The sequence below is a fragment of the Budorcas taxicolor genome, chromosome 5, assembly GCF_023091745.1.
Source record: "Budorcas taxicolor isolate Tak-1 chromosome 5, Takin1.1, whole genome shotgun sequence".
NCBI lineage: Eukaryota > Metazoa > Chordata > Mammalia > Artiodactyla > Bovidae > Budorcas > Budorcas taxicolor.
Window position 1 is genome coordinate 65722965 of NC_068914.1, and position 18026 is coordinate 65740990.

Consider the following 18026-nt stretch of genomic DNA (forward strand, 5'->3'; position numbering starts at 1 on the left):
TGGACGAGGGGTATCTCCTCACCGCCGCCCTTCCTGACCTTGAACGTGGGATGGCTCCTCTAGGCCATTACTGTGTTACCCTAGGACCTAATGTTCAGCATGTACTTATTGTTTTAAGGCCTCTCTGTATTTTCTAGCAGCAAAGTTGTCCATCCATATGAGTCGCTGTACTCAGACTTAAAATTGGATGTAAGTAATATATTCCATATGCATTGATACAGATTTTTTAACTCCTGTTATTTCAAGAAGGAAACTGAAATAGTCCCCTTCACATCACTTCTCTCCCTCTCTCTCTCTTTTTCTCTGCAGGAAGTTCCTGGTTGATTTGAAATTGCTTCAGTTTTGATAAATGTATGTTTATCTAGTAGTGTAATATTAATTTCAAGAGAGCAACATCCTTAGGGAGTCCTGTCCTTAAGTATGAATTGTAAAATTAATAAATTAGCTTGACATTAAATGGATGAGTCTTGATGACCCTTCAGAGCCCTTGATCCAAGGGCTCAAAAGGAATGGTAGTAACTTGGGAAGTCTTAACGACCAAATTTTTAAAGCCAAGGTGCTCTTTATGAATGTATTACTGTGACTCTATGTCTGATATCAAGAAAGGCGTGTGATTTAACAATGCAGCTCTGTTGTCTTCTAGTAAGTATGCCATCTTACTTGATTTAACTGGGTAAACTCTAGAAATTAAAGAAAGAAAAGATGTGAAAAGTGAGATCCCTTTTTATGCATCTAAGAATACAGTATATAACCTCTATATTTTTAAGTCAAGTGGGAGATAGGAAGATAAATTTCCATTATCTTTTGATAGGCCATAACAATGTGGTTTTATTTTTTTTTAACCACCCTGTGGAAAAGTATGTGTTTCTCACATTTCATTAACTCCTGAGGTTTGTTCTTTTAACTTGTGAACTATGCAGGCTAAATCTGCTCTCACCTGAGGGATTCAATCACAAAACTTAGCCTCAGGTGAGAAAAAGAATTCTAAATGTGTATTTACATAGGTATTGTGCTGTGTTTGTGTTGACATTTAATTTGTTCTTTTTAAATATTCATTGAGTTTAACTGAGCTCTCTCCAAGGTATTAGAATGATGGCAATTTAATGATCCAGAAGTAGAATATCTGAGTTTTGAGAAGCATGGAAAGGCAGAGATGTTTATCCTTTTAGATGAGGAGCATAATGAAGACTCACACTGGCAATTGTTTTAGTCTGTGAGAACTCCGAGAGGAACAATTTTCATAGCCAGGTGGATGTTTGGAACTAGTGAATCTGTGAATATGGAGAGGGTGACTCTGGATATGACAAATCAAGAATGAATGAATATTCATTCATTAGCAGGAAGTCGCTCAGTCATGCCCGACTCTTTGCGACCCCATGGATAGTAGCCTGCACCAAGCTCCTCTGTCCATGGGATTTTCAAGACAAGAGTAGTGGAGTGGGTTGCCATTTCCTTCTCCAGGGAATCTTCCCAACCCAGGGATCGAACCCAGGTCTCTCACATTGCAGAGAGACACTTTACTGTCTGAGCCATCAGGGAAGTCCGACAAGAATGAATGTTACAGGGATTAGACAAAAAGGTATTGAAAAAAAATACACTAGAGAAACAATTCAAGAAATATACCTACTAACCTTCAGAAGGTAGAAATCAACCCATCATTTTGACTCAGGCAGAAATGCTACTTTATTGGTAAACATGTCCCATGTCTCATTAAGCTTTATAGCAGATACTTTCAGAAATAGTGTCCAGTTACAACCACAATTTTTTCATCCTGTTTCCTCCACAATGACCAACATTGGCAGTCATTTAGATCAGTACACTCCATCTGTTTATAATCTGTTGATTAAAACAGAGACCCCTCAGAATCTGGGAATATGTATGTAGAAGAGGTCTTTTTGGGTAATTAACACAATAAAGCACAAGTACTGAAGTGTAGAATAACCATCAGACTACGAACAAGGGAGGCCAAGAGGGAAAAATAAAAAAGCTACACAGAGAAGAAAAGAGATGCGAAAACAAGTCAAGAAGGCATGTCAGTCCCTTATTTCAGCATGTTTCTCGGGCTTGCCTGACTTCTTCCCTTGAGTTCCCATGAGGCAGCCCTAATCTAAAACGCTTCTTCCTTTTCTTCCCATAAGCTAGTATATATAGGTCACTGATAGCTAAATCCTAAAGCTTAACTCAAGTGCTTCTTCTGTTAGACAGTGAACTGCTTGCATTTTTACATTTCCTAATGAATTACATTGCTTCTACTAATAAGTAGAGTATGCAGAAGCAGACAATATCACCTAATTAAATTCAAAGTGAGACATCTATTACTTGTTATTAACAAACAGATGAAATGCAGCAGGCAAAAAATTATCGTGTTTGTTGCTATGACCTTTTACTTCCCTTTTATTACTGATTAATTTCAAAATTAAAGTTAATATAAACTATATTTAATTTTATTAGTATTAAATATTTAAAATACAAAAAAAGGCAAAATTAAGTTCCTTTTAAGAAGACAGATTTTTTAATCTTATAAAGGAGGAAAAAGGCATTTATAATTAGATTCAGAAATTATTTATTCAGTGTGGTTAAACCATCATCATTTTGATATGTATAAGTACTTAGAAGCTTCTGAGAAAATGTAGAAAGTGGGAGTACAAGTTAACAATCTTGATACTGCTATAAATGAATACTGTGGTTGAACAATTAAACAAATGGATGGTGGATAGTAGGATCCAGGTTTCTCACTGTCAGAGTGAGAATTTACAGATAAAGCAAGGAGAAAGGCTAGAATTACTCATGCAGTGATGGAATAGAATTGAAGACATCAGGAAAAGCTCATGTTTAGCTTAATATATTTAGCTTAATAGCTTCAACACAGATGGTTACATACTAAATTACTTATAGATACTGTATATACACAGATTAATATAAACATATACATTCTCTTGTTCTGTCAGCTGAAAGTACTTATAGAAAAATGGAACCTCAGGTGTAATGAGCACACCTAGCACAGTGATCTTGGTGTATAAAGCCATTCTACAATGATAGACAACAAGGCACCTCAGAGAAACGGCTAATTCTACACTTAGTGCGGGAAAGGTGAGCCCAGTGCATCTCACAGTAACAGAAAGTACGAAGGGGTTAAAACCAAACTCATCTTACTAAAGAATATTAAAGAGAAGACTCTACACATGGACATCACCAGATGGTCAACACCAAAATCAGATTGAATATATTCTCTGCAGCCAAAGATGGAGAAGCTGTATATAGTCAACAAAAACAAGACCAGGAGCTGACTGCGGCTCAGATCATGAACTCCTTATTACCAAATTCAGACTTAAATTGAAGAAAGTAGGGAAAACCGCTAGACCATTCAGGTATGACCTATATCAAATCCCTTATGATTATACAGTGCAAGTGAGAAATAGATTTAAGGGCCTAAATCTGAAAGACAGAGTGCCTGATGAACTATGGACTGAGGTTCATGACATTGTACAGGAGACAGGGATCAAGACCTTCCCCATGGAAAAGAAATGCAAAAAAGCAAAATGGCTGTCTGGGGAGGCCTTAAATAGCTGTGAAAAGAAGAGAGGCAAAACGCAAAGGAGGAAAGGAAAGATATAAGCATCTGAATGCAGAGTTCCAAAGAATAGCAAGAAGAGATAAGAAAGCTTTTCTCAGCGATCAATGCAAAGAAATAGAGGAAAAGAACAGAATGGGAAAGACTAGAGATTTCTTCAAGAAAATTAGAGATACCAAGGGAACATTTCATGCAAAGATGGGCTCAATAAAAGACAGAAATGGTATGGACCTAACAGAAGCAGAAGATATTAAGAAGAGGTGGCAAGAATACACGGAAGAACTGTACAAAAAATATCTTCACGACCAAGATAATCATGATGGTGTGATCACTCATCTAGAGCCAGACATCCTGGAATGTGAAGTCAAGTGGGCCTTAGAAAGCATCATTACGAACGAAGCTAGTGGAGGTGATGGAATTGCAGTTGAGCTATTTCAAATCCTGAAAGATGATGCTGTGAAAGTGTTATACTCAATATGCCAGCAAATTTGGAAAACTCAGCAGTGGCCACAGGACTGGAAAAGGTCAGTTTTCATTCCAATCCCAAAGAAAGGCAATGCCAAAGAATGCTCAAACTACCGCACAATTGCACTTATCTCACATGCTAGTAAAGTAATGCTCAAAATTCTCCAAGCCAGGCTTCAGCAATACGTGAACCGTGAACTTCCTGATGTTCAAGCTGGTTTTAGAAAAGGCAGAGAAACCAGAGATCCAATTGCCAACATCCACTGGATCATGGAAAAAGCAAGAGAGTTCCAGAAAAACATCTATTTCTGCTTTATTGACTATGCCAAAGCCTTTGACTGTGTGGATCACAACAAACTGTGGAAAATTCTGAAAGAGATGGGAATACCAGAGCACCTGACCTGCTTCTTGAGAAATCTGTATGCAGGTCAGGAAGCAACAGTTAGAACTGGACATGGAACAACAGACTGGTTCCAAATAGGAAAAGGAGGACGTCAAGGCTGTATATTGTCACCCTGCTTATTTAACGTACATGCAGAGTACATCATGAGAAACGCTGGACTGGAAGAAACACAAGCTGTAATCAAGATTGCTGGGAGAAATATCAATAACATCAGATATGCAGATGATACCAACCTTATGGCAGAAAATGAAGAGGAGCTAAAAAGCCCCTTGATGAAAGTGAAAGAGGAGAGTGAAAAAGTTGGCTTAAAGCTCAACATTCAGAAAACGAAGATCATAGCATCTGGTCCCATCACTTTATGGGAAATAGATGGGGAAACAGTGGAAACAGTGTCAGACTTTTTATTGGGGGGGGGGGCTCCAAAATCACTGCAGATGGTGACTGCAACCATGAAATTAAAAGACGCTTACTCCTTGGAAGAAAAGTTATGACCAACCTAGATAGCATATTCAAAAGCAGGGACATTACTTTGCCGACTAAGGTCCGTCTAGTCAAGGCTATGGGTTTTCCTGTGGTCATGTATGGATGTGAGAGTTGGACTGTGAAGAAGGCTGAGTGCCGAAGAATTGATGCTTTTGAACTGTGGTGTTGGAGAAGACTCTTGAGAGTTCCCTGGACTGGAAAGAGATCCAACCAGTCCATTGTGAAGGAGATCAACCCTGGGATTTCTTTGGAGGGAATGATGCTGAAGCTGAAACTCCAGTACTTTGGCCATCTCATGTGAAGAGTTGACTCATTGGAAAAGACTCTGATGCTGGGAGGGATTGGGGGCAGTAGGAGAAGGGGACGACCGAGGATGGGATGGCTGGATGGCATCACGGACTCGATGGACATGAGTCTGAGTGAACTCCGGGAGATGGTGATGGACAGGGAGGCCTGGCGTGCTGCGAATCATGGGGTCGCAAAGAGTGGGACATGACTGAGCGACTGAACTGAACTGAGAGAAAACAACTGAAAGAGCCCTCAGTGGCCAAAGCTGGAACAATTTGATCAAACAGAATAAAGTCATAAAAGATTATAGCCCGAAGTATAAAGTAAATATTAATGAATGCATACTGATATAAATAAATGGTTCAATGAAGTATTAAAACCTGGAGAAGGAAATGGCAACCCACTCCAATGTTCTTACTTGCAAAATCCTTAGGATAGAGGAGCCTGGCAGGCTACAGTCTATGGGGTTGCGAAGAACTGGATATGACATAGGAACTAAGCACACACATTGCAGCCAGATTCTTTACTTTCAGAGCTACCAGGGAAACCCTCAAAATACATGCACACAAAGTATTAAAATGGGAGAGAATGGACAAATCCCCCATGTATAACAATTCTAAATAATTTATGTAGATACTCTTCCCTAAAGGGAGTTATGGGCTTAAGTGTTGTGTGAATACAGAAAATATTTCCAAAAAGTGCAGTATGGAAAAAGGGGAAAAGAATAACTTAATAGTGAAGAAGCCAGATAAACACTACCTCAGCTAGGTGATCAAGGTTAATCCAACAATCATAAAGCATATTGATAGCATGTACCCTTGATCTGTGATGTAAATGAAAATTTCTCTCTTCTGTTTTCTTCCCCCAAAACTCTTAACCTTAATCTACGTATGGAACAACATCAAATAAATTCCAAAATATCAATGTTGATACACTGTACATAATACTGTACCAGTGAGCCTCAAAATTGTGAAGGTCATCAAAAATAAGGAAAGTCTAAGAACATTCACAAACAAGAGGAGCCTAAGGAGATGTGACTATTAAATGTTAATAGGATCCTGGAACAGATGTAGGACATGAAAAAAAAAAAAAAAGAAACTAAAAGAAATCTAAATGAAGTATGGACTCAAGTTGACAGTGCGTCAACAATGGTTCGTTAGTTGTAACAATATACCATACTAATGTAAGATGTTCCTAATGGGGGGAAAAGTGAGGAGCATACAGGGACTTTCTGTACTATTTTCCTTATGATTCTGTAAACCTGAATCAATTGTTAAAAGAAAAAGTCTATTTCTAGGGAAAAAAATTACATTTCTGAGACCTGCTCAAAAAGATTCTTATGTAAGAGTGCTAAAGCCGACTATTGATGATTCTGATTTCTCTGGTCCATAACCACATTTGGAGGAAGACTGCTCCAGTGTGTGATATTTTTTCATGGTAGAAGTAGTCTTGTTCATCGGTGTAGCTCTAGACATCAGGTCTAAGTATGTATTTTTGCTAAATCATATCCAACTCTTTTGTGACCCTGTGGATCTTAGTCTGCCAGGTTACCCTGTCAATGGAACTTCCCAGGCAGGAATACTGGACCAGATTGCCATTTCCTTCTCCAGGGAATCTTGCCGACCTAGGGACTGAACTTACATCTTTTTTATTGGCAGGCTTCTTTACCACTGAGCAACCTGGGAAGCCAAGTATGTGTTAGGCAACCAGTAAACATAATATTGGAGAAGGCAATGACACCCCACTCCAGTACTCTGGCCTGGAAAATCCCATGGACGGAGGACCCTGGTAGGCTGCAGTCCGTGGGGTCGCTAAGGGTAGGACACAACTGAGCGACTTCACTTTCACTTTTCACTTTCATGCATTGGAGAAGGAAATGGCAACCCACTCCAGTGTTCTTGCCTGGAGAATCCCAGGGACAGGGGAGCCTGGTGGGCTGCCATCTATGGGGTCGCACAGGGTCGACACAACTGAAGCGACTTAGCAGTAGCAGCAGCAAACATAATATCTGCTGACCATTGATGTAATTTGTCATTAGCAAATACATTTTAATTGCATCTCTGTTTAAGATAAAAATAGATAACTGCTTTCCTATGATCAGCTTCTATTTATAGTCTTCCTATTGTTTTCCTGTGTGGCTGTTCATTTCAGGAACATCTCTATAATGCTCACGTATATCAAATTTTAATTTCTTCCCCAAAACATTCATGGCACTATTGATAACTGATTGATATAAATTGTCACATAGTAAAGTAAATGTTGCTCAGTCGTGTCGGACTCTTGGCGACCCCATGGACTGTAGCCTACCAGGTTCCTCCGTCCATGGGATTTTCCAGGCAAGAATACTGGAATGGGTTGCCATTTCCTTCTCCAGGAGATCTTCCCAACCCAGGGATCGAACCCAGGTCTCCTGCATTGTAGGCAGATGCTTTACCATCTGAGCCACTGGGGAAATAAGAATATTTAATAGAAATCTAAATATAAAAATTGCTGTTCAAGGAATCCATATTACTTTCTTTTCTTTTGAGGATACGTGTGGTCCAACATGTATGCCAGAATAACTTCTCCATCTTGAAATGCTTAACTTAATTATATCCACAAAATCATTTTGCCTTATGAGGTACAATTCACAGGTCCCAGAGATTAGGACACAAATATATTTTGAATGCTATTATTCAGCCACAATCAGTTATGAATCTGAAATTCCCTCCATAGTCTGTCTTGCTGATATCATGACATTATAATCCATCTCTTAACTTCAGATATAATTTCTTGGTTGAGAGCACCAACATCTTTATATTTTCCCCTTTTCTCTCTTCGAAATTCTGCTCACTTTACTCCAAATGCCTACTCAGACACTGCTACAAGATTTATTTTATATCTTGTAAAATTCAACTAGCTAAAATCAAAGTCATCAATCATCTTTCAAATGTGCCCTCCTACATAATTCAGTGTTTTTTCTTAGCTTTATTATAATCACAACCTACTTATATTTCAAACCTTGCCCATCTTTGAAATCACAATATATCCAGTAAGACATCTGCCAAGTATATCATTTCTGTAAATTCTATAATGTTCAATTTCCATTACATCCAGTCCCCTGGCTTTAAATATCATCTGTATGCTAATGACTGGGAAATGTATACTTCCATCTCTCATGTTTCTCCTGAACTCCAAACTGGTAATCTAACTGCCTTGGCTATAAATATCTCCATTTGAATGTCCAAGACATGTGATGAGAAAACAGCTGTTTTGAGTTGCTGCCTAGGCATTTTACAGTATGATATTTTACAGTATGACAACCCTACTTCACCCAGAATTTGGACTTTTAAATAAATACCTGAGTTTATGATTCCCACCACCAGTTCGTTTTTGCTTTCCTGAGGCACCTTTTAAAATAATCTCAAATGAAGCAACTGACAAACAACTAATCTCAAAAATATACAAGCAACTCATGCAGCTCAATTCCACAAAAATAAACGACCCAATCAAAATTGGGCCAAAGAACTAAATAGACATTTCTCCAAAGAAGACATACAGATGGCTAACAAACACATGAAAAGATGCTCAACATCACTCATTATCAGAGAAATGCAAATCAAAACCACAATGAGGTACCATTTCACACCAGTCAGAATGGCTGCGATCCAAAAGTCTACAAGCAATAAATGCTGGAGAGGGTGTGGAGAAAAGGGAACCCTCTTGCACTGTTGGTGGGAATGCAAACTAGTACAGCCACTATGGAGAACAGTGTGGAGAGTCCTTAAAAAACTGGAAATAGAACTGCGTTATGACCCAGCAATCCCACTGCTGGGCATACACATCGAGGAAACCAGAATTGAAAGAGACACGTGTACCTCAATGTTCATCGCAGCACTGTTTATAATAGCTAGAACATGGAAGCAACCTAGATGTCCCTCATCAGGCGAATGGATAAGAAAGCAGTGGTACATATACACAATGGAGTATTACTCAGCCATTAAAAAGAATACATTTGAATCAGTTCTAATGAGATGGATGAAACTGGAGCCGATTATACAGAGTGAAGTAAGCCAGCAAGAAAAACACCAATACAGTATACTAATGCATATATATGGAATTTAGAAAGATGGTAATGATAACCTTGTATGCAAGACAGCAAAAGAGATACAGATGTATAGAACAATCTTTTGGACTCTGTGGGAGAGGGAGAGGGTGAGATGATTTGGGAGAATGGCATTGAAACATGTATAATATCTTATAAGATATGAATCGCCAATCTAGGTTTGATGCAGGATACAGGATGCTTGGGGCTGGTGCACTGAAATGACCCAGGGGTTCAGGATTGGGAACACATGTACACCCGTGGCAGATTCATGTTGATGTATGGCAAAAACAATACAATATTGTAAAGTAATTAGCCTCCAATTAAAATAAATGAATTTAAATAAAAAATAAAATAAAATAATTATTTAAAGTTGTGTCCACAAAGAGTTAGTGACCTCTATCCAAATCATAAAAGTAATAGATTTTTGCTAACCTACTCTCTCTCTCCTGCTTGCTTATGACCTGGGATGGAAGACTGCCCTTCCACTAGCTGATTGGATCCCCCACCCTCATTTCTAGAATCTATAAGTAAGAAATCTGGTGATTTTACTTCCTTTGTGTGGGTGTAATTGCCCCTTCAATCAAAATGACCCAGGGGTTTTTACTTCCACAGAGTTGGAACTCAGAAGCTGAGGGAGCTATCTGCCAGTGCTGTGTGAGTGATTTATACCTTCTCACTTAACAAGTTACAATCTGCATACTTTTAATTAAATATACCAGTTATGCCCCTCCCCCCTGCCCATCACACCAACATGCTCAAAATGAATTAAGATCTGACCATATTTTCATAAGTGCTTTTCATCAGGTTAAGAAAGCTCAGGCTAAGGAAATCCTTTTTGTTCCTAATTTGTTGAGTGCTTTTATCACCAATTTTATCAAATGCTCTTTTTGAATCTTTTGAAATAATCATGAAGTTTTGTCTTTTATTATATTAATATTATAACATTAATTGATTTTAGAATGTTTAATCAACTTTATATTCCTCAGAAAAATCGGAGGAATAGATTTTATACCACTTGGTCATGGTATAAAAATATTGTTATATGTTAATGATTTAGTTTACTACTATTTTGTTGAGGATATTTGTATCTATATTAATAAAGAATATTGATCTATAATTTTCTTTTCTCAGGATATAATTTTCTGGTTTTAGTGTCAGATTAATAGAATGAGCTAACTTCTCTTCCATGTTTTAAAAGAATTTGAGAAGGATTGATATTAATTTCTTTTTAAACTTTTGGTAGAATTTACATTTATCAGGTCCTGAACTTTTCTTTGTGGGAAATTTTTTTAATTACTAATTCAACATATTTATTTATTATTGTTCCCTTTAGACATTCTGTGTATTCTCGAATCAGTTATGGTAGTCTGTGTCCTTCTAGAAGTTTGTTCATTTCATCTGCATCAACTAATTTCTCAAGTGGTCACATTATTCCTTTATAAGCCTTTCTATTTCCATATGATCAGCAGGAATGGCTCCTTTTCCTTCTTGGTTTAACTTATTTGAGTCTTTTCTGTTCTTTAATTCATCGGTATTGCTAAAAATTTGTCAGCACCATCGATTGTTTTTCAAAGAAATACATTTAATTTAGTAGATTTTCTCTTCTGCATTTTCGTTATCTCTACACTTAACCTTTAATACTTTCTTCTGTTTTCTTCTTTGGGGTTTACTTTGTTTTCTACAATGGATTTTAAATTCAAAACTTAGCAACATTTGACACTGTGTTACATCCCATCCTTCATAGCATACTCTCTTTCCTAATATCTCCTACCCAAAGTATGATTTATCTTTTTACTGCTCTGACCTCTCCTCTCCTTCTAATTCAATTTTCCTGGCTTATCCTCACATCCTGGAACTTAAAGAAGTGGAATTCTTCAAGTGTTGGTCTTCACATCTTTTCTTTCATTTATGGTAGATGCTGTCACTTGCTTCTCAAACCCAGCATGATAGGGCCCATTTTCTAAGAATAGCTGGGAGAGAACCCTTAACCGTGGTAAGAGGCTTCATTCAATGACTCATCAACATAGGACTATAAAGGCCTGAAACCTTTCCTTAACTTTGGAAAATTTGAAATTCTGTTTTGGTTTCAGCTTCCATGAGGCCTTTTATAGTTCATCATAGTGCAACTTCTCCCATTGCCCAAGCCTCTTTTTTTTTTTCTTTCTAATATGTTTTGACCTTAAGAACGCTCCCTTATAAACTTCCTACATGCTAATTAACATAACAGAGTTAGTTTCTTGGGAAATTCAAAGTGAAACATTACAGTATACTGTCTCCATAGGTGATTTCATCTACAGCAATAGTTCCTTTCCCCACTATATGCTGCTGCTAAGTCACTTCAGTCATGTCCAACTCTGTGCAACCCCATAGATGGCAGCCCACCAGGCTCCACCATCCCTGAGATTCTCCAGCCAAGAACACTAGAGTGGGTTGCCAGTTCCTTCTCCAATGCATGACAGTGAAAAGTGAAAGTGAAGCCGCTCAGTCGTGTTCGACTCTTAGCGACCCCATGGACTGCAGCCTACCAGGCTCCTCCATCCATGGGATTTTCCAGGCAACAGTACCAGAATGGGTTGCCATTGCCTTCTCCACCACTATATGCTAACAATCAGTAATTTCTATCTCTATGCCAGATGTCCTCCAAAAACTAGACAATATATCCCATAGATGTCTCAAAATATTCACTTTAATACCTCATAGTCAGCTAGAAAAAAGCACCCCAAAAATGAAAGTCATGATTTCCATGCTGAAACTTTATCCTCCTTCATCTCTATGTAGTTTCAGTTCAGTGCAGTTCAATGGCTCAGTTGTGTTCAAATATTTGTGACCTCATGGACTGCAGCACACCAGGCTTCCCTGTCCATCACCAACTCCCAGAGCTTACTCAAATTCATGTCCATCAAATCGGTGAGGCCATCCAACCATCTCATCCTCTTTTGTCCCCTTCTCCTCCTACCTTCAATCTTTCCCAGCATCGGGGTTTTTTCAGATGAGTCAGTTCTATGCATCAGGTGGCCAAAATATTGGAGTTTCAGCTTCAGCATCAGTCAGCCCTTCAAATGAATATTCAGGGGTGATTTCCTTTAGGATGGACTGGTTGGATCTCCTTGCTATCCAAGGGACTCTCAAGAGTCTTCTCCACACCACAGTTCAAAAGCATCAATTCTTCGGTGCTCAGCTTTCTTTATGGTCCAATTCTCACATCTATATGTGACTACTGGGGAAACCATAGCTTTGACTAGATGTCAACCTTTGTTGACAAAGTAATGTCTCTGCTTTTTAATAATCTGTCTAGGTTGGTCATAACTTTTCTTCCAAGGAGTAAGCATCTTTTAATTTCATGGTTGCAGTCACCATCTGCTGTGATTTTGGAGCCCCCCAAAATAAAGTCTGTCACTGTTTCCATTGTTTCCCCATCTATTTGCCATGAAGTGATGGGACCTCCAGATACCATGATCTTAGCTTTCTGAATGTTGAGTTTTAAGCTGATTTTTTCACTCTCCTCTTTCACTTTCATCAAGAGGCTCTTTAGTTCTTCTTTGCTTTCTGCCATACATGTGGTGTCATCTGCATATCTGATGTTATTGGTATTTCTCCCGGCAATCTTGATTCCAGCTTGTGTTTCTTCCAGTCCAGCATTTCTCATGATGTACTCTGCATATAAGTTAAAAAAGCAGGGTGACAACATACAGCCTTGATTTTCTCCCTTCCTTATTTGGAACCAGTCTGTTGTTCCATGTCCAGTTCTAACTGTTTTTACTTAACCTGCATACAGATTTCTCAGTAGGCAGGTCAGGTGGTCTGGTATTCCCATCTCTTGAGGAATTTTTCACAGTTTGTTGTGATCCACACAGTCAAAGGCTTTGGCATAGTCAATAAAACAGAAGTAGATGTTTTTTCTGGAACCCTCTAGCTTTTTCGATGATCCAATGGATGTTGGCAATTTGATCTTTGGTCCTTCTGCTTTTTCTAAATCCAGCGTGAACATCTGCAAGTTCATGGTTCACATACTGTTGAAGCCTGGCTTGGAGAATTTTGAGCATTACTTTGCTAACGTGTGAGATGAGTGCAATTGTGCAGTAGTTTGAGCATTCTTTGGCATTGCCTTTCTTAGGAATTGAAATGAAAACTGACCGTTTCCAATCCTGTGGCCACTGCTGAGCTTTCCAAATTTGCTGGCATATTGAGTGCAGCACCCATTTGAATGCAGAGTTCCAAAGAATAGCAAGGAAAAATAAGAAAGCCTTCCTCAGTGATCAGTGCAAAGAAATAGAGGAAAACAATAGAATGGGAAAGAAGAAAGATTTCTTCAAGAAAATTAGAGATACCAAGGGATCATTTTACAATTCGAAATAGCTCAACTGGAATTCCATCACCTCCATTAGCTTTATTTGTAGTGATGGTTCCTAAGGCTCTCTTGTCTTCACATTCCAGAATGTCTGGCTCTAAGTAAGTGATCACACCATCGTGATTGTCTGGTCATGAAGATTTTTATTGTATAATTCTTCAGTGTATTCTTACCACTTCTTCTTAATATCTTCTGCTTCTGTTAGATCCATACCATTTCTGTCCTTTATTGAGCCCATGAAATGTTCCCTTGATATCTCTAATTTTCTTGAAGAGATCTCACGTCTTTCCCATTCTGTTGTTTTCCTGTATTTCCTTGCACTGATCACTGAGGAAGGCTTTCTTATCTCTCTTTGCTTGTCTTTGGAACTCTGCACTCAAATGAGTATATCTTTCCTTTTCTTCTTTGCTTTTAGCTTCTTTTCTTTTCTCAGCTATTTGTATGGCCTCCTCAGACAACCATTTTGCCTTTTTGCATTTCTTTTTGGGGGATGGTCTTGATCTCTGCCTCCTGAACAATGTCATGAACCTTTGTCCATAGGTCTTCAGGCACTCTATCAGATCTAATCCCTTGAATCTATTTGTCATGTCCACCGTATAATTGTAAGGGATTTGATTTAGGTCATACCTGAGTGGTCTAGTGGTTTCCCCTACTTTCTTCAATTTAAGTCTAATTTGGCAATAAGGAATTCATGATCTGAGCCACTGTCAGTTTAGCTGGAATGTATTGTAAGAAAATCTTTGATTCAGACTTTTCCAAAATCTAGTTACATGTACAGGACTCCATACAGTCACCATAACACTGAATAGATAAGTAGGGATCAGTAGTTCTAACATAAGGCATTCTCCCGAGCACTTTACATGTATTAACTCAGTTACTTCTCACAACTCTATGATATAAATTTTTTCACATTTAAAAATCTTTATAGAAAATATCATACAAAATGTATATGAAGTATTCAAGATCATAATATCTAAACAAGGATTTGTGCATCAATAATATGTGTCCTAAAATCCCTATGCTAATTATTTTCTTACATTGCCTTATTACACAACTGTTGCTCTGAGCTTTGAATGTAATTGGTCAAAATGGATTGGTCAAAAGCACAGCTACTCATATACATATGTTTGGTAAGAACCACAATGGACAGCAACATGTGATTTGACAATGCTATAATTTTTATATCTTCTAGGATTGTTGAAAGAAATATCAGCTTTCCATGACCAGAAAGGAAGATTCCTGATCATAGGTTGACCAAAGTCTACCTAAATAAGCTCATACTATGTCCTTTTCTGTGAGCATGTTTGTAGTAACACTACACAGAATGTAAAACCTATCTGGCACTTGTCTATACATTCTCATGTATGTATACCATAGGCAAAGCCTTATCCATCCATCCATCAGATGAGCAAGATAGGAGAAAAAATTTGAGTGCTATTGAAATTTGTATTTTTCTCTCACTCTTCAAAAGTAATTAATGGTTGAGTCACTGTACTATGAGAGCTTCCCAGGTGATGCAGTGGTAAAGAATCTGCCTGCTAACGCAGGAGGCACAAGAGATGTGGATTCAATCCTTGGGTCAGGAAGATCCCCTGGAGTAGGAAATGGCAACCCACTTTGGTATTCTTGCCTGGAAAATTCCATGAATAGAGGAGCCTGATTGGCTACAGTCCATGTGGTTGCAGAGTCAGACATGACTGAGTGACTGAGCACACACATATATTATATTATAAATGCTTCTAAAAGTCACTTGCTCCTCTGCATCCGAAGCATGATTCTTACCACTACCCCTATAAATGCTCGTAGGACAACCTTTATCTCTGCTCTAGATGCCAGCTAACTACTCATGGATCATGCAAGGATTCCATCCCTGGTGTCCCTCTCTGCTTTTGCCTTTCTAATCACAGTAGCCTAGAGTATTATTTTTTAAAATACAAGTCGAATCATGTCAATTTCTTGCTCAAAACTTTTCAGTAAACTTTACTTGCTCTTAAGAGGAAAACCAAGATCTATGATATCACTGGCAAGGTTGCATATGCTGTTTCTTCTTGCCTATCTTTCCCGTGTCAATACTGTTATTACTCTTCTGCCCAATTTCTTTCATTTGGTTTGTACCACGGGAAAGAAGTACGTCAAAGCTGTATATTGTCACCCTGCTTATTTAACTTATATGCAGAGTACATTATGTGAAATGCTGGACTGGATGAAGCACAGGCTAGAATCCAGATTGCCAGAAGAAATATCAATAATCTCAGATATGTCATAACACCACCCTTAGGGGAGAAAGCAAAGAAGAACTAAAGAGCCTCTTGATGAAAGTGAAAGAGGTGAGTGAAAATGTTGGCTTAAAACTCAGCATTCAGAAAGCTAAGGTCATGGCACATTGGCCCATCACTCCATGACAAATAGATGGGGAAACAGTGGAAACAATGGCTGACTTTATTTTCTTAGGCTCCAAAACCACTGCAGATTGTGACTGCAGCCATGAAATTGAAAGATGCTTACTCCTTGGAAGGAAAGTTATGATCAACCTAGACAGCTAATTAAAAAGCAGAGATATTACCTTGCCAACAGAGATCTGTCTAGTCAAAGCTATGGTTTTTCCAGTAGTCATGTATGAATGTGAGAGTTGGACTATAAAGAAAATTGAGCACCAAATAATTAATGCTTTTGAACTGTGGTGTTGGAGAAGACTCTTGAGAGTCCCTTGGACTGCAAGGAGATCCAACCAGTCCATCCTAAAGGAAATCAGTTCTGAATATTCATTGGAAGAACTGATGCTGAAACTGAAACTCCAATGCTTTGGCCACCTGAAGCAAATAACTGACTCCATGGAAAAGACCCTCATGCTGGGAAAGGTTGAAGGAAGGAGGAGAAGGGGAAGACAGAGGATGAGATGGTTGAATGGCATCACTGACTCAATGGACATGAGTTTGAGCAAGTCCAAGATTTGGTGATGGACAGGGAAGCTTGACATGCTGCAGTCCATGGGGTCGCAGAGTCATACACAACTGAGCGACTGAATTGACTGACTGATGCCCTTTCTCATATCGGGGCCATGTACATGCTACTTTCTCTCTACAGAATGTTCCCAATTCTGTACCTGAGTTAAGTCATAGTTCATTTTTCCATTCAATCTACAATTCCTTGAGAAGGTTTGTGTGACTTCCAGAAGTAGATCAGTATTCCCTAGAACAAACTCTCTTACCACTGTGCTTTTTCTTTAATACCTAAATTTTCCAGTAATTGACCATTAAATACTTCTAAATTACAGCCTAACCACATACAAGAACAGCATAAGAAGCTACCCTTAAATATATTTTGGACATTTTTATGTATTATATTCACAAAGAACTAAATGCTTTTTAAAACTTTTATTTGATGCAATGACTTCCACTGGTTAAAACATTTTATTTCACTTACATTTGACTAGGGCCAAGGAGAAAAGCTGGCAGCTCAGTCAGTTTACAAAGACTCCTCTGGATCCAGATTTTCTGTCCATAAAACCAGCCTTATTAAAAATAAATCATTAAGTATGTGAGAAATATATCTTAGGCTTTAAAAATCTAAGAAAAACCAACTTATTCATTGCCAAGATTCTGTTTGTTTGATAGAATTGCAGGACATTTGATTCATACTTTATATAATACCAATATACCGCCCCTACTTATGGAGGGGACTGCGGACTAAAGCTGAAAAGTTGTTAAAACCAAGGGAAAGGGACAAAGCATTCAGTGGATTTGGGTACAGGAAAAGTCATTTAGCTAATACTCTAGATAAGAAGCATGTGAGTCAAGGAATCAAAAAGGAAGTGGGACAGGATTGAAAAAAAAAAAAAAAAGAAAGGTTAAGACTAGCCTTTAAAAATGTCCGAGTCAGGACCTTTGTCCTAAAATTGGCTATCCGATATTTCCTTCTGGGTGACACATGAGAACCAGGTCATGATGCTTATGCCTGGGAGTAGGTTCTATTTAAAGTGTCCTTCATATCATCTCCACTTAGCATTTCCCACATTGCTGTTGCATGGCATATCTTGAGCGAAATGTGAAGACTTTAAGGTATGATTACATCTTATTCTTCTCTACTTTATGAACCATTTGTCTTCTCTTGAGGATAAAACATTTCTCAAGTCCAGGAAAGAAAAAAGAAATTTTTTTCATTGAGCACCTATAATGCACCAGGACAATACTGTCACATTTAATCTGTGCAGCAACCTTTGCACTGGCGATAACAATCTCCATTTCATAGGTTGGGAAACTGAGGGTCCAAAAGAATCAACATCTTTTCTACATCATAAGATTATTCCAGAGTTGTTTCCATGTCTCATCCTTTTGTCCATTTTTCCCTCTCTATATCATGTTAATATCTATTGCCTTCCAGG